The 16,399-nt window shown below is 35.8% G+C and overlaps 1 protein-coding gene across 1 annotated transcript in view; it reads right to left on the reverse strand.

Annotated features, from left to right (window-relative positions):
• Positions 1-15,350, reverse strand: part of MBNL1 (muscleblind like splicing regulator 1) — a 186,701-nt gene extending 171,351 nt beyond the window's left edge. The window contains exon 1 of the mRNA XM_054701006.1: positions 15,286-15,350. The gene's annotated coding sequence lies outside the window, so the exon portion shown is untranslated. The remainder of the gene's footprint in view (positions 1-15,285) is intronic.
• Positions 15,351-16,399: the final 1,049 nt, after the last annotated feature.

The raw sequence follows: 16,399 nt of genomic DNA on the forward strand, positions 1-16,399 counted from the left end.
TACCTCTTCGAACACTCACAAGCGGTGTGTGTGAGGTAATATTTAGGAGCACATCCTAGTAAAAAGAGGAGACCATGATAGTGTGTCTCAACTTTGGATCAATAATAGAGTGTACCCAGATAATTAAATGAGAATTTCTGGGAGTGGCACCAATATTTTTAAAAATATTTTTAAAGTTCCTCAGATGATTCCAACGTGCAGCCACAACTGCCTACTGCTGAGCTAGAAGGTAGAAAATGAAATTACTCAGAATTAGTGGTGATCCACTGGCCTGCTCCCTTTCTCCCTTTGGCTAGTAAAGTTTATTTGGCTCAATAGAAACAATGTTCTCTGCAGAAAAATGTGTCTCAAAAAGAGTTAGGCTTGGGTAAACGAATGCCCACACACTTCTAGAAATATGGAATTCAGGACAGGCCGTGGGGAGCTAATGTGAGAGCTCCTTTGTCATGCACCTAGTGGGGCAGGGTCTTCTTAGTCAATAGAAAGTAAATTTTTTTAAAAAGATTTATCTATTTATGCATACAAGAACTGGGGTACAGGCCAGAGGTGTGGGGGGTGAGAGGATTCACCAGAGACAGAGTGGGTAGCAGAACAGGCAGATCTACTGAGACACACTGAGGGGAGCAGCAGGCAAGTCAGGAGAGGTCTGCTGTGCCATGTGGATAGCTCCCTGGCTGGGGATTGAACTCATGCTGCAATGGCTGCAAATAGCTTCATAGGTTGCATCTTAACCCCTTGCACCACCAGGGAGGCCCTAGAAAGTAACTTCTTTATACCAGGTAAGTATCAAAGGCCTTTGGGCTTAAAAACAAACTAGACAGTCACTCCCCCCTACAAGATAGTTCCACATATTCTATGATATTTAGGTTGCTCATTGCTTAAAACTCTGTGCCCTGTCTCTTGCTAAGGAGTTGTGAACATGAGCACCTCTTGAGAGTGACATCAGGGGCTCAGAGAAATTGAAAATGACTTGGGTCACCTCCTTTTGGATTTATTTTGTTTTATTTGTATTAGACTGTAAAGTATATATTAAATAGGAAGGGAGACAGAGAGAGGTATATGGATATTCGAAGCTATATGTAGATTTTCAAAGTTTTGCAAATTTTGGTATGTTTTATAAATTCATTTAGCAAATTAGCATAGTTAAATCATAAACACGATTAAATTAATAGGATATTCCTTATTTGAATCTCATTTGCAGGTAATGTTAGAAGGCTTAATTTATGGTCTGCGTGAATATGCCTTCAGTCCAGATGATCTCCTGGCTCCACTGAATGCCCGTATTTCTGCCACAGGCTTAGCAGTGAGTGAGCACGTATGAGACCTGACCCCATCCCACCTCTCCAGTAATTAATGTATTTTTAGACAATGTTAAACATTCTTTTCTCTTTTCAGACTTTTCTGACTCTAGGTCAGCAGCTCACCAGTAGCTTTTGCCTGTTCTTCCTAGTCCTTTAGTTGTTGACTTTCCTGTACAGTCTGCAAATAATCACAAAATACCTGATAGAATTCCACCATACCTAAAATCTGAGGCTTGAAGATGAGCAAATCTAGACACCGAGTCTCTGGAAATATACAATCTAGCAGGAAAAATAGCTATTAAATATCCTCAACTAAGTGAATAATGTAAGTGTGCACAGTGCAGTGGACAAGAACTGGAGGTCTGGACAGATGAATCAAAACTCAAAAGATAGACAATTATGTATTTTTTATATTTCTTCTTTTATGCTATTGAATTCAAACATCTGGATTTACAGTCATGTCAGAGTCATCACAGCATTTACACCACAATGTCTACACTGCCTGAATCCCACTTCACTGTGGACAGAATCCTCTCATTGGCTGCATGAAGTGGTGACTTAATTTTTGTTAAAATGCAACACATCTATGGGCCTCCCTGGTGGCACAGCGGTTGAGCGCTGGGTTGTGAAGCTGCCTGCAGCTTCTGCAGCGCCGGTTCGATCCCCGGCCGCCGGGCAAGGGTCCCACATGGTGCGCAGACCTCTCCTGTCTTACCCGCTGCTCCCCTCAGCAGTGTACTTCATCAGTCTGCCTGCCCTGCTCTCCCCTCTGGCTCTGGTGAATTCTCTCACCCTCCTGCACTTCTGACTGTACCCAGTGCTTGTATAAATAAATAAATCTTAAAAAAAAAAAAAGCAGCACATTTACCATGCAGTTCAAGGGCAAGATTCAAAGAAATCTGTGCTGATCAATGCTACTCTGCCCTGTGTTATTAGGTGTTTGTTTTTATTCATTTCCTGAATATGATCTTTTCGGACCGTGACATCTACAAAGTCAGCTCCCCTCATAATTTCAGAGAGCACAGCATGTTCACTTTTGAATTAAAATATGAAAACCCAACTGTATTTTCTTTCATTTTGTCAAAGGTAAAGGATCTTTATTTTAAATTTTTGTCCCTGAACATTAAATTATTTTTTCTCTGGTCTTAGCTATGAAAGGTACGTTGTGCTGATTTTAAAACAATGTATTAAGCACCTTTAATGGGATTTCATTAGTTCTGTTAAGGTGCCATGATAAATCTGTAGCAGGATTATTCTAGATTAGCAATGGGAGGGAGTCTGTAACTGCTGCCACATGCTGACTTCCATACACAGTGTAACTTCCCTCTACAGCCTCAGCATTCACAGCTCCTGCAGCTCCAGAACTCCCACGTTCCTGCAAAAGCACTTTGCTCCTTGTCATTTAGCCTTTACAATTCATTAAAAAAAAAAAAAGAAGTTATTCATATAAAAGAGGCCACCTTGGGCCTCTCTTTTCATGAAGATCATCTAAATTACAGACTTAGCAACACAGTTTACCTTCTTGTGAAGACTTTGAAGTCTGTTTATACTTAGAACATTATGATAGGTCTCTCCTGGAAAAAGTTGTAAATAGTTTTGTCAGGGTCCCTAAAAGTGAGAACTCTACATGTGTTTGTTAGATTAGACTTGAACTTGCAGGAAAGAACACATTGGGCCCAACAGCCAAATCATAGGAGGCATCCAAATTAATTATTGGGCAAAAAGAGCACATGTTTGATACTCCACAGGGCTTTGGATGTTTTCCTTTCTGTGATGGAAGCAGTCAACTGAATTAGATCTGTTTCATTTATGACTAAATGACTGGGTGAGTAAAGAAAGATATTATCGTCTTTGGAATTACTAGCAACAGGTATACACATGCTAAATATGACACATGGGCTGGTTTTCCTTGGCGAAGGTCAGGTTGTTGCAACCTTGTCCACTGCCCATGCTGTTGGGTGCTCTGGGCAACAGGAAATCCCTCCCCCCCAAAAAAAAAAAAAAAAAAAAAAACTTGGTGCAAAGGCTGAGTATGAACCACACTCTTTAGAAGAATCAAGTTAGAAAATAGGGGTGCTATTTTAAAGGGTTCTATTCTGGCTATGGGCTTGGTTCCTGTGAAACAAAGGCAGCCTTTGAGTCTGTTATGAGGCATGAGATTCTGAACTACCTCTCAAAGTCTCAGTTTCCTGAGAATTTATAATGTACCCCTGGTAGAACTGATGATGAATGACTTCATGGAAATGAACCCAACATCGGTGAGGCCTTAGTAACTTGTGGCTACTGTTAATATTTAAAATGGATAGTAATTATACATTGAAAAAAATCTGTGATATGTAAAAAATAAACTCCTGAGTTAAACATCAGGATTCTTCCCAATATGAAATTAAAGTCAAATTACAACTTTAAGAAACTGATAACTGCTTTTTTTTTTTACAAGACAGATACTGAAATTTTTTAATAGACAGGTGGGATGCAACTAAAAGGGTATTCAAGATGTTTCCTGGAATGATAAAGAGACACTTTAGAAACATCACTATTAACTGACTCATGCACAGCTTTCTTTCGTCCAACTTTCTCGACCCACTTTACAAAGAAATATGAAGGACAGGCCTAGCCAAGCAGAAGGCATCTACCACTTTAAAGAAGAGACCATAATGCACAGTAGCTTGAAAACCACTTCCTTTGGAGTCATATATGATTTTATTTATTTTTTTTTAAACTGAGTCAGAGCTGTTGTCACAGGATAAAAATTTAGTTGTCTACTTGCTTCTTTGAAGTCAACATTAGCCAAGAGATTGTTCCAGGCACAACTTCCTTTTTTTCAGCTTTTACTCCTACCTCCCTAAAAAATGTATCTCTCAACTTCATTGGAACAAACTCGTTCAGGATCTCTAAGAGGAGAAAACGATTATGTGTTGCTAAGTACTATTTAGTAACGAGGCTTGCACACAGGAATGATGATATCATCCACTGAAAGAGGAACTTTAACACTTTGAAAGAGACTTTTTTCTAACATGATGCATTGCCAGCCAGAGGAACAAAGCCAAATAAGGCAGGAGGAAAGGCTGTTTGGATCTGGAGAAGGCATCCGTAGCATCCAATTCTGGAAGCTGATCACCAGTTCCCAGTTAACTGAATAGAGTCACACCCAAACCCACGTGTTCTTTTTACGTTTCCCTCCTGAATTTAGTTTACATCAACAAATACTCTTATTGCAGAAAAACTACTGCTCTTATACTCTTTGCTTCTTGGTTGATCTGCCCACCTACATAAGTATCGGGTCAGGGAGTGGCTTCAAGTTTCAGGGTGTTCTCTAATATTCACACATTGTAGACATTTATGCATTTTTTCCTCTTATACACATGCACTTGGAAACCACACACCATCAACACTTTGCAATAATCCAATAATAGCATGAGTCATCACACCCTCGTGTTTATATGATAGGATGAAATGCATTGCTTAAGAGCACCAAACACAGTGGGACCCCTCCACACTTCCCAATAAGAGTAGCATAATGGTTTTCTGTTTGGGCATTGTCAGGAGCACTTAAAAGTCAGTTTCCGGTGCCTGCAATATTCTGTCTGCCTGCCTTAGGGAAATTGCTATTGTGTGTCTTTCCCTCACATCATCATCCATCCAGCACACACCCAATCTGAGGCCACTAGTTTTTATTAATCCCAACCAAAAGGAGGCCATTTGTCATTGTGGTTCCTTACCAATAGACATTGTTTACTCAATATAAACAGGAATATATCTTTTTCAGGAAACTATGCTATGTTCCCTCCCAGAATCACAGCTCTTGATTCTCCAGCTTCCCCTTTCAAAGTTGTGTTCGACTAACTCTTAGATTTAAAAGGTAATAATTGGGTTGTTTGGATCACTCTAAAAATAAAAATAAAACAGTGTAAATTTAGAGTTATTATAGAAAATTAAGCCTAAGTTACTAACTACTTATAAGAAGACCAGGTTGATGTCATTAAGGGCACTATGGTCATTGGTGTTGGGTTTTGGGAAGGATAAACAAGGGAATACCTGTATTCAATGGAGGCTGGAAAATAGTCTTTTAAATATATTCTGCCTCACATCCATGCAGAAGCTGAGGCTCATAATGACCCCCATTACCAAACATTTGTGTATCTATTTTTCAAATGGCCACAATTAGGGCCAATTATTCCACAACGATTTTGCTGAAATTCCTAAGTCACAAATTTAAATAATAGTCGAGCCCTCTTCACTTTTCAATACTTACACTTACTGTGGAAATGAAAGAGTAAGAAAATGTAGTTAACCTCTGAAGGTAAACGTGGCTTATCTGAAATTTACCTAAATTTAATAATTTATCTCCTGAGAGAACTTTTGACCCACATAGTAATTCCCGCTTCTCTTCAAACAACACTTTTTCCTGGCCTGTGTTAAGCACAGATAATGAATGTGTCATTCATTGCACTGCTCTTCCTGATCCACTCACGTGCACATCTTCCCAAATATTTGTTCACAATATACAGCCCCCCACCGTCTTGGCTACACCTAGGTGATTGGCCCTTTCTCAACCCCAGCTCCTTAGCTTCATCTTCTATATGCTGAGATGTGGACTCCTTCTTGCTTCCCCAGGTGCCAACCTCATTTCTGCTTTTGCACCACACTCATGTCTCTTCCTGAGCCATCTTCCCAGCGCATGGCGCACTCAGCTGTCTCATTGCGCACGCCTTAGCTTAAATAGGAGAGAGGCCATCTTAGGCAGATGGCAAGGTAAAGCAACTTTCTTCCTAGCTCTTTATTCTTTACTTGGCTGAATTTTCTTCATGCTACTGCCATCATCTGATATTCCTGTTTTAAGAATCTTCTTGTTTACTGATTTACTCTCCCCACTAGATTGAAGTTTTGCTCCCTGAATGTAGAACCTTGGTCTTATGCATCACTGTTTCCCCAACATCTAGAATAGTGCCCAATGCATGATGCTTGATATATGAATACATGAATAAATTCATTGCAAAATGAAAACAAACTTCTCATAAGAATTAAAACCCTCTTTTCACACACCCCATTTCCTGAGAAGAACCACAAAGTCAGAATCACCAAGTACCTTCTGTGGTAGGATTGTAGAACAGAGAAAAAACTTAAGTGGTGCAGTTATTCAATTCGAATAATATCAAAATGCTTTTCATTTCTTTGCAATTTTCTGAAAATGCATTATCCCAACTTCCTTTCCACCTACTGAGAATTTTGAGAGTTCAACTTGAGAGTTGCTTCCTCCAGGGAGTCTATGCCATCTCTGTACCCAGAGGTATAATTCTCAATTATTTTGATCACTCACATAACACTTTATATTTTTTATACCTTGGCCACAAATCCACTTCTTTTAATACTTTCTCTCATTAGATTGTAAGATTTCTGAGACAGGGGCTTCACCATGTAACCTACAGATTCTTTACCATATCTCAGCCACAGCTTAGCCTACCATGCTTCTCAATAAATAAGTAGATGAGGCAGTAAATAACATAAAATACAGCTTAGAGATAAACACACCAGGATGATTTTGTGACAGTTACCAAGCGACCTCTCTCTCTCTGAACCTTCTTTTCTTAAATCTTTAAGATGGGAATAATTATATTTATTTCACAAGGTTGGTGAGGGCACTAAATCAGTTAATCATGCAAAGCACCTAATGCATAATATTTTAAAAGTGGTACTAAAATGTAGTAGTAAAACTATTATTATTATCATCATTGTTAATACTGTGAGCATTGTCATCATCATGATCATGATAATGATTATTATTTATGTTCTAATAATCTCAAGAACCACACATGTTTATAATGAACAAAAGATATTTTTGGATGAACAAAAAAAAATTCAGAGAGTAGCTTTATAATCTACTTCAAGACCAAAATAACACTAGGAAATAATTACAAAACAATATGTGAAACTATGAGCATTGACATGCAGCCAGCACAGGCTGGTGGCTTATCAGGAAAGGATTCTGGAAGGGGATGGACTGCTCTCCCATCTGACTGGAGGAACCCAATGAACCTTATGTGCGTGTTTGCCATGGCAGTGAGGGCAGAAGCAGTGCCTTGTAGTGGGGATGCAGAGTGATTGCCCCTCAAGAGTCTAAGAGGTTAGCTTCCACCACTGTGAACTTGTCTCTTTTTAGTTCAGTGGACAAGAGCCAACTTTAAACAAAAAAAGAGAACTTCTTAGTCTACTTGTTTCCGGGGAACCCTTTTTTTTGTTTCAGTTCCTTTCACTTAAAGTTAACCAAGCGTCCCCACCTGACAGTTGCAGGGCAGATTGGAACACTGCCATAGACGATGCCTCCAAAACAAGCTCAGGGGATAGCCAGCATTTCTATCATGCTCCTTTTATTGTTATCTAAGGCTTTAAAATGTTGAGAACTATTGCTTCTCTCGTTGTCGGAGAACTTACTGTGTTCCGAGCATTTTTCTATATTCTGAAGATGTAGCATCAACGAAACAGACCAAATCTCTGCCCTCAGAGAACTTACTTTCTACTGGAGGCACAGAAAATAAATAATTGAATAAAAAAAAAGGGAGAGAAATTTTAGTGTAGTATTGACTGCCATCAAGAAAATTAAAATAGCATAAAAAGGACAGAGAGTTTGTGGGCTATGGAAACTATAAAAAATATGAAGTTGGTCATGGAAGACATCCCTTGGGAAAGACATTTTATCAGAGATCTTTTCAAGGACTGTATCAGAGTAATACGTGTGGGACGAGCATACCAGGAAAGAGAAAGCGATCATGCACAAAATCCCTGAGTTATGAATAGCTCAGGATGCTTAGGCGACATAAGGAGAGGAGCCAGTTTAATAAGTGAAGGGACAAGAGGCAGGATATGAGGGAGGAGGTGTAGATGGAGGTCAAGGCACACAAGCCATGGTGAGTGGTTTGTTTTTTATCGTAATTAAATTAGGAAGCCATTGAAGAATTTTGAGCAGGGAGTCACATGATTTGATTTATATTTTAAAAGGTCAGACTGTCAGAAATACAAGAGTAGAAAAAGAGATTTCTGAAGATAGAGATGACAGTTTGCCCAATAGTGGATGGTGAGGTTGCAGCGTTGGGATTTATTTTGAAAGTAGAACTGACAGGTTTTCTGATAAGAAGAATATATATGAGAAAAAGAAAGAAATCAATGATGCTTCTGACTGGATAACTGAAAGTAACAGAGTGCCATTTATTGACCAAAGGAGATTAGAGATGAGAGAACAGTAACAAATGAGGAGTTTTATTTTGAACACGTTGACTTAGAGATGGGTATTAACATCTGCGGGAAGAGGCTTAATAATCACTTTGAAGTGTGATTCCAGAACTTGGCAGAAAGTTAAGGAGGTATAGGGTTTTTTTTTTTTTTTTTTTTAACATTATGGGACCAAATATCTGGAAAGAAAAGTAACTTATCCAAGGTCCATAGTCAGTAAGCAACAGATGATATTTGAATATGAATCTTTTGACATTGACCCATTTTCTCTTTCTGGTACAAATATTAGGATGCATTAATAGTTATGAATTCTGGGATAGAATATGGGGGACTATGGGGACAAGAACATTCTAGAATCACTTCAATAAAAGGGTCAGAATTTTTCCAGTGCTTATGGACAATAAAAATTCATGGTCGCTTTTCCCCCTTGTTTTACTTATTTTATTATTTCTCAGTAAATGTAATGATGTATACACATTTAAATAAAAAAAAACTTCTGGAATAATAAATTGTTAACATTAACTGTATGCCAAATATATCTACTTTTTCCCCAAATTCTCATTTTGGGTATACCCAACAAGGTAATTGACTTTAGACTCACTAGATAGTGAATAGAATTGAAGTATAAAGATAAAGGTACAACCAATAACTCAAGCAAGTATTTCTGAATTGTATCATAACATCTGAAATAGGGTGTATCCGGTTTTTTTAATAGAAATAGCTGGGGAAATAGCACTTCAAGTACATAGCTTAGGAAAAAAATATTAAAAGTAAATCAATTCAGAATGTAAAATGAAATGAGAATACAAAAGGGGAAAGACCTAAAACTGGAAACACTCTGAAACAAATGAGCCTAATTACATTTTGATTGGGTGCTATAACCCCCAAATGGAGAGAAAGAAAAGTTGGGGGGCAGGGAGGAGGGAGAGAAGAAGGAAGGAAGAATTCATCCGATTAACTAATAACACAGCATTTATGGGGTATAGGTGTATGTAGGGGGGAGAATTGCACAAAAACCCAGAATTTATTTTCAGTTGTTTTGTTTGTTGTGGTTTGGGTAAAATATTCAGAAATTATTTTAGATGTATTATAGAATTGAGCACATGAGTTATCATGTTGATGTTGTTAGGATCTCAGAATCACATGGTGGAAGCAGCATACAAAGATGAAATAGGGGAGGACAAGATAGAACCATGTGGGGGATGGACTGGAATTGGAAATAACAGAGTAAATGCCTGATATCCAAAATACATGTGCCTATGTGTGCATGTGTTTGTATTTTCATGCATGTATGCTATGCATGTACGTGAGTATATCTGTGTGCATGTGTCTGTGTGTGTACATGTATAAATAAATTTCTGCTGAAAGTGTCAAATAGCAAAACACTCCGATGACAGTGAACACACCTAACCTCTAGATCTTGGCCTCTGGTATCATTGGCTACTAAAAGAAGGGAGAAATTAATCATTCCAGGGGTGGGACAAAGTAAATGCCAGATCAATCAACTTACAACACCTTTATGCCAGATAGTAAGAAAGTGCTCAGTGCCTGGAGAGTGGGGGAGGCTCCATGAAGATATATAAGAGAGAGGGAGGGACGCCATTGGTCAAATGAGGACAATTAGAGCACCAAAACAATAAAGGTATTAGTGAAATGTAAGCCTTTGAAAAGCCAGCTATTCATAGTTCATACCAGTAACAGTTAAATGAATTCATAACCAAATAAATGTGAAAGAAGGGAGTTCTCTTGCTTATGGTAGAAAGAAAAGACTGACCCAAATGGGCAGGGAGAGCTGGAGTTGGAAAATCATCATTTTGTAACCACTATAGTGAAGATTATATCAGGTGAAAACATCAGTTAATACCTAGTCCAAGGTGCAAGTTTTTGTGAGGAAAATTTAGGCACCTTGATGAAACCAAGATTAACCTCACCAATGTTGGCCACATGAGCATCCTATGTTTCTGGATAGGAGAGCACAAGAGAAAACAACATCACAAATGGAATATTCTAACAGAAAATGCATAATCACAATCTAACCACCAGGAAATGTCCAATGAAGACAAATTAAGGAATGCTTTGTCAAGAAGAAATAAAAACAGTTGATAGATTGTATTCTTCAAAATTTTCAACTTCAAAAAAGTCAATGAAATGATGTGGAAATGTCCCAAATTAAGGGAGATAAAAAGACATTACATCTAAATGTAATATTTGTCTCTAAATTAGAATCTTTGCTTGAGAGGCAAATACTATAATGGGTGCTATTATATAAATAGCAAAATTGGAATATAGACAAATATTAGATAAAAACTTTGTCTCAATGTAAATTTAGGTAGTAAATAAATTGTAGATAATTGTATGTAACCTGAGAGATATTTTTAGCAATTATGCACTGAAATAAAGGGTCATATTCTTTGTAACTTACCCTCAAGGAGTTCAGAAAAAAATTATGGTGATAGAGAAAAGATAATAGAGAAAAAATTAGAACAAAGTATAGAGCAAATGGAATAAAATGTGTTAGAATTAAATAAATCTGGGTAAGGGTATATGGGAGTTCATTATACTATTTTAATTTTCACCTTTTCTAAGCTTGAAATTATTGCTAAATAGAAAAAAGTAAGTAAGTGAAATATAACAAATGTTTCCAGTGAGCATTTCAAAAAAATCCATTGTCATCAGATACATGATTTTATTTTATTCAGAAAGCAGCCTAATTGCATAGAGAATGTTTTTATCTCTCCTATATTCAGATCTGTTCAGCAAAAAAGAATAAAAATAACTACTTAATTTTTTCTTATGAAAAGGTAAATAAATTGAACTAAGTTACACTAAGAGAAAAATTCTAATTTTATTCTTTTCAAAATTAGAACAAACTGGTGATGTTTTTCAAGGTCATGTTACTGTTTTCATCATTTCCAAAGTGAGAATTTTAAGAATGTGATAACCATTACATGTATGAAAAAAAAATAATAAAAGCTTAAAGTGAGACATCCACAAAGAAGAATAATAACTAAGGGGGACATTTTATGCTAGTGTGTGGAGCAACATCAGTAGGTTAACTTTATTTCTGCTCTACTTTTCATTGTTCCAATATTAATTAATTATTTCAATGTTATTTTCTTTAATTTTGGATTTTAAAATGCAAAATTTACTATTTCCTATGATAATACTGAAAAATTAAAACCTACATTCTCTACATGGATAGAACAATTAAATAGGAAAACAGGAAGGAATTTGGAAAATATCAAATTTAAGTGCCTAGTTTAGTTCATGTAAAATATCAGAAAATATCAATGATGTCAGGATTGTTTGAAATATAGCAATAATTCTTAAACAACACATAATTTTAATTCTAAACATTAAAAATTAGCAAATAGAATTTTTAGTTTTTACAAGACAGATATGTAAATTACACTGTAATATATCTTTATATTTGGAATACAGAGTAACTTAAGCTTTATGTTTGCAGAAATTATTTCTTGTGTGGATATGAAGTATGTATTATATCTTATAGAGCACATTTACTGTTGTCCCAGTGCATATTTTTGTGAACACAGTATTTTTCCCATTTATTTTACACATTTTGATTAATTTAGTATATATGAAAATGCTACATGTGGCATTATTTGAAAGTCACATCCATTAAAAATAAAGAGCAATGGATACAGGTAGACACAAACTTGCTTTTAAAAGGATGGAAGAGCCACATAATCTAGACTTAGAGAATTTTTGTTTTGAATTCCAAACAATCCGTTGCTCTTAGTCTGCACCCAAGCCATAATCTTTCCAGCAATAAACTTTCTTGTCTTTGCTTTTGTAAATGGGAAAATGGTTGAAAGAAGAAAAACAAGACAGAAAACACATGGTTAATGTTTCAAAAGTTATTTGGAGATCCAGCCCTTTAGATCATAAAAAGGAATGCTGTGCCTTGGTGGTGGGAACAAGACCTGGAGAGGTATGACCTTATATCTTTATATCATATACGGTGTTGTAAGCCTATGTGACCTCAATAAAAAGAATGTCCATTTTAAAATAGATAAAAAAGTATAAAAATAGGGCCTCCCTGGTGGCGCAAGGGGTTAAGCAACGCACTATGAAGCAATCCGCAGCCTCCACAGCACGAGTTCGATACCCAGCCAGCCAGGGAACAACCCACATGGCATAGCAGGCCTCTCCTGTCTCGCCCGCTGCTCCCCTCAGCAGTGTATTTCAGTCAGTCTGCCTGTTTTGCTCCCCACTCTGTCTTTGGTAGATCCTCTCACCCCCCACACCTCTGGCCTGTACCCCAGCTCCTGTATGCATAAATAAATAAATCTTTTAAAAACTCAATAAAAGTATAAAAATAAAAATAAAAGATAGCTCTGTTGGAAACTAGTATTTGAAAGATAATGATGTTGAGGTGAGATAGAGGCCCCTGTAAGCAGGTTCTTCTCTTCTATAGGTGGGCAGTTTTGAGAAACTCCTGCTCTGAAGGAGGACACACCCATTGTGGGATTAGACAGAGGGACCCTGGATATCAGTAGCCTGACAGATTCTCATCAAGATCCTCCACAGGGCACACAATCAACCATATCTTATTCAGACAGGGAAATTTCACAGGTTCTACCACAGTCATCCAGTTTCACGTTCTGTTACACAATGCAAATGTATGTGTCAGTTACATGAAGGCAACTTCAGTCCAATTTAAAGACATTATAACATATGTGTACATTTAAAAAATCAAACATATATGTTTTTAGAATATTATATCTAATTTCACTTTAAAAGTTTGGATTTGAGGACAGGCTCTTATTGCTTTACTGATGAAAGTAGATGAAGTAAAAAACACCAACACATCTGCTTTTTTTTTTCTGTAAATTCTTCACCTTTTCATTTTTTAAATTTTATATACTTTTTACATCATTTTTCATTTTTGCACAATGTATGCATTTTCACCTTGGTTCTAGTCTCCATACAATGCTCTTTTAATGACTAGAATGTCCCCTTCAGCAATCTGTATGAATGGAAACTCAGCCAGACTGGCACTAATTTATTTTTTCTATAAATATAACGCTCTCAAAGATAAAACAAACCTCAAACTTATTTTCCATAATATAGAATTTTGTTGCTCATTCTCAGTAACAACAATAACAACACCAACCACACAACACATCTGCCTTGAAAGAAGGAAAGCATTTTCTCTACTGTGGTAACTTTAATTGGCATTCTGAATTATAGCAGTGATCAATTTATATTATAATATCCTGGGACTATGTTTTCTCTTGGTTGTTATCAGTTGTTCAGTTTCATATAGTACATCTACACACTTATTATCTCATGATATCAAAATATTTCACACTTAAAATTTTGGATGTTTAAAAATACTTCTATTATTTATAAAGAGAGGAGCAATGAAAAGTGGTATTGTTGCAAATAACATAATCAAGTTCTGATAGGAGTAGTTGTGTATTTCATTAGAGTGTAATACATAAACATGAAGATGCATAATTTTAATAGCTTTATCATAACTATCAACCTCAAATATTTTAGCTAGGTAAGGATGCCAAACTTGAGTCAGTGATTCCTTTCCTGAATTTATAACATTAACAATTTGTTTTCCTTCTCCTTACCAAAATGTAGCAAGTTTTGTTACAGCCTATTGCTTGAAAACAATTTTAAATATCAATTTTCCAAGTAATGTAGGAAAACCAGTATGACAGCATAGTTTACCAAAATTGATAAAAATTAAATCCATGAGTTGATGAAACAATATAGACTTTCTTTTTTGGAAGTCATAAGAGTATTCTAGTTAAAAAAGCAAACCAAATTAAGAAAACATTTAAATATATTACTTGGGATAGTTTCTTACTTTAATCTTGCATAGCAAATGTCTATGTGAACTTCTCTAAATAATGTTTTTACCAACGTATAATGAAACCCAGCTTTTAAGAGGAAAATTTAAACATGGCCATATAATGCATACAATTGTATTAAAAATTAACATGCAAAAACACTATTTTAGAGTGGCACAAATAAGAAAAAAAACTGCAGTATTTTGATTACTTTTAAAATTTCCCAATAAGAATACTTTCAGCTTTGCTTGATCTCCAATTATGAATCCAAATGGTCTATTTAGTTATAGTTTTGCTCACCTTATAAGCACTGTAACTGCAAATTAACCTTATTAAGAAAACAATGAATTCCTAAAATTAGATTTATGTATTTAGATTTTTAAATCCTACTATCTATATTAAAAATTATTTTTGAAGTATTTGAATATTATGATGACATGAATAATGATACTAAAATATCACATTTTAAATAATACCACATATCTTCATAGTGGGTGGAAAAAATGGAAGACTATTTTTTGGAAAATGTCCAACTCATAAAAAAAGTGCAACTCATAATTTGCAAAATTAACAAAAGGCTATTTGTAGGAGAATTTACAAATACCAAGAATATACCAAATTTAGGGTAAGAAAAAAAATATGTCTGGGTTTTTTTCCAGCACTAAATTGTGTGCAAAACTATGAAAAAAAGATACAGTTTTACTTCACAGTTAAATAATTTAGAGATCATTAATAACTTTTAAATTTTCTAACTTTTAAAAGCTTATATGTGAAGCTGAAGCTCTCTAAATTTACTAAATATTTTCATTTAAAATATTAACTTCTTATTTGAGAAAGGTTTAGGTTTATCTAATCTACTTTGTAAATTGTGCTATAAATAGCCATTCAAATAATAAAATGAAAAATAGCAAGTAACACTTTCTTCTTACCTCTTTCTTATTTGCAGTTGCTTGTTAAGCTGTTTAAACAGTTGAGTTCAACTACAGCACCCCAAGAAGCTCTGTTCTCTTTTGGGCTCAATAGTCAAATTTTTCCCCCTATACTGAAGGCCAGCTTGCAAAAAAGGAAGTTGTGAAATTCTAGTCAGGGTGCTTTATACAGTCTAAGGAGAGTGGAAAATTATTCACAGTTTACACTTGGAATCATGGTAATGACTATAATCTCTGTGTGTACACATATATCGTTAATGTATGCACCTATTTATAAGTGTAAGCAAATTTTGGAAAAGTTGAGTTATCCAAGTCTATACTTGATTAAGCAATGCTCATTTACATAAAGAAACGGCTCCTGTGTGGCTCAATGATAATTATAGAAAAACAGAAAATACCGCTGTAGTTGGAAGAACACTATGAGGCTGACATATGAGGAATAGGTTTGCTTTTATAAAGCTAATTAATTTAAAGTCTTTGGAGTATGGCCTAAATGCTAATCAGGTTACACACATCTTGTAAAAAAAAAAGAAAGAAAGAAAAAAGAAAACCAACTTCAGTAAACGGGCATTTTCCTGGAATCTGGGTAGTGGCTTTCTTTTTTTTTTTTTTACCTGCAAGTTTTAAACTTCCTTTCTCATGAATACTTGTCTGTTACATGGAGATAAAGAATTGCAAAACTGAAAGTGGTGCTTATCCACGAGCTCTGGTCTCACTGCAGCCACAAGAATAAAAAGCAAGCAGGTGCAGACCCTATAATGTGAACATTTAACTGTTTACATTTCTAAAAGTTTGGGGCAGTATATAGAAATATTTATGGGACAGGAGGGATAATGGTTGAAAAAGGACATAAAAAATGTTGATTAAAGTAAAACCAGCTTCAAAGAAAAAAAGGAGATACGCACATTTATACTCCTCCCACCCTTCCTTGCTTTTTGGCAAAAAGGAAGGGGGTGTATTGCAAGAGTAAGTTAGTCATTAAGCAAACCTCCACACATTGCAAGAGCTGCCTTCTGGACTTTAAAACTGCCATGTTTTCAGGATATCATACTCTGCTTTTTACTTAACCATATTTTCAAATAAGCAATGAAGAGTAATTAGGAGATGATTATAA

The sequence above is a fragment of the Talpa occidentalis genome, unplaced genomic scaffold (genome assembly GCF_014898055.3).
Source record: "Talpa occidentalis isolate TD23 unplaced genomic scaffold, MPIMG_talOcc4v2.1 talOcc4.4, whole genome shotgun sequence".
Taxonomy (NCBI): Eukaryota; Metazoa; Chordata; class Mammalia; order Eulipotyphla; family Talpidae; genus Talpa; species Talpa occidentalis.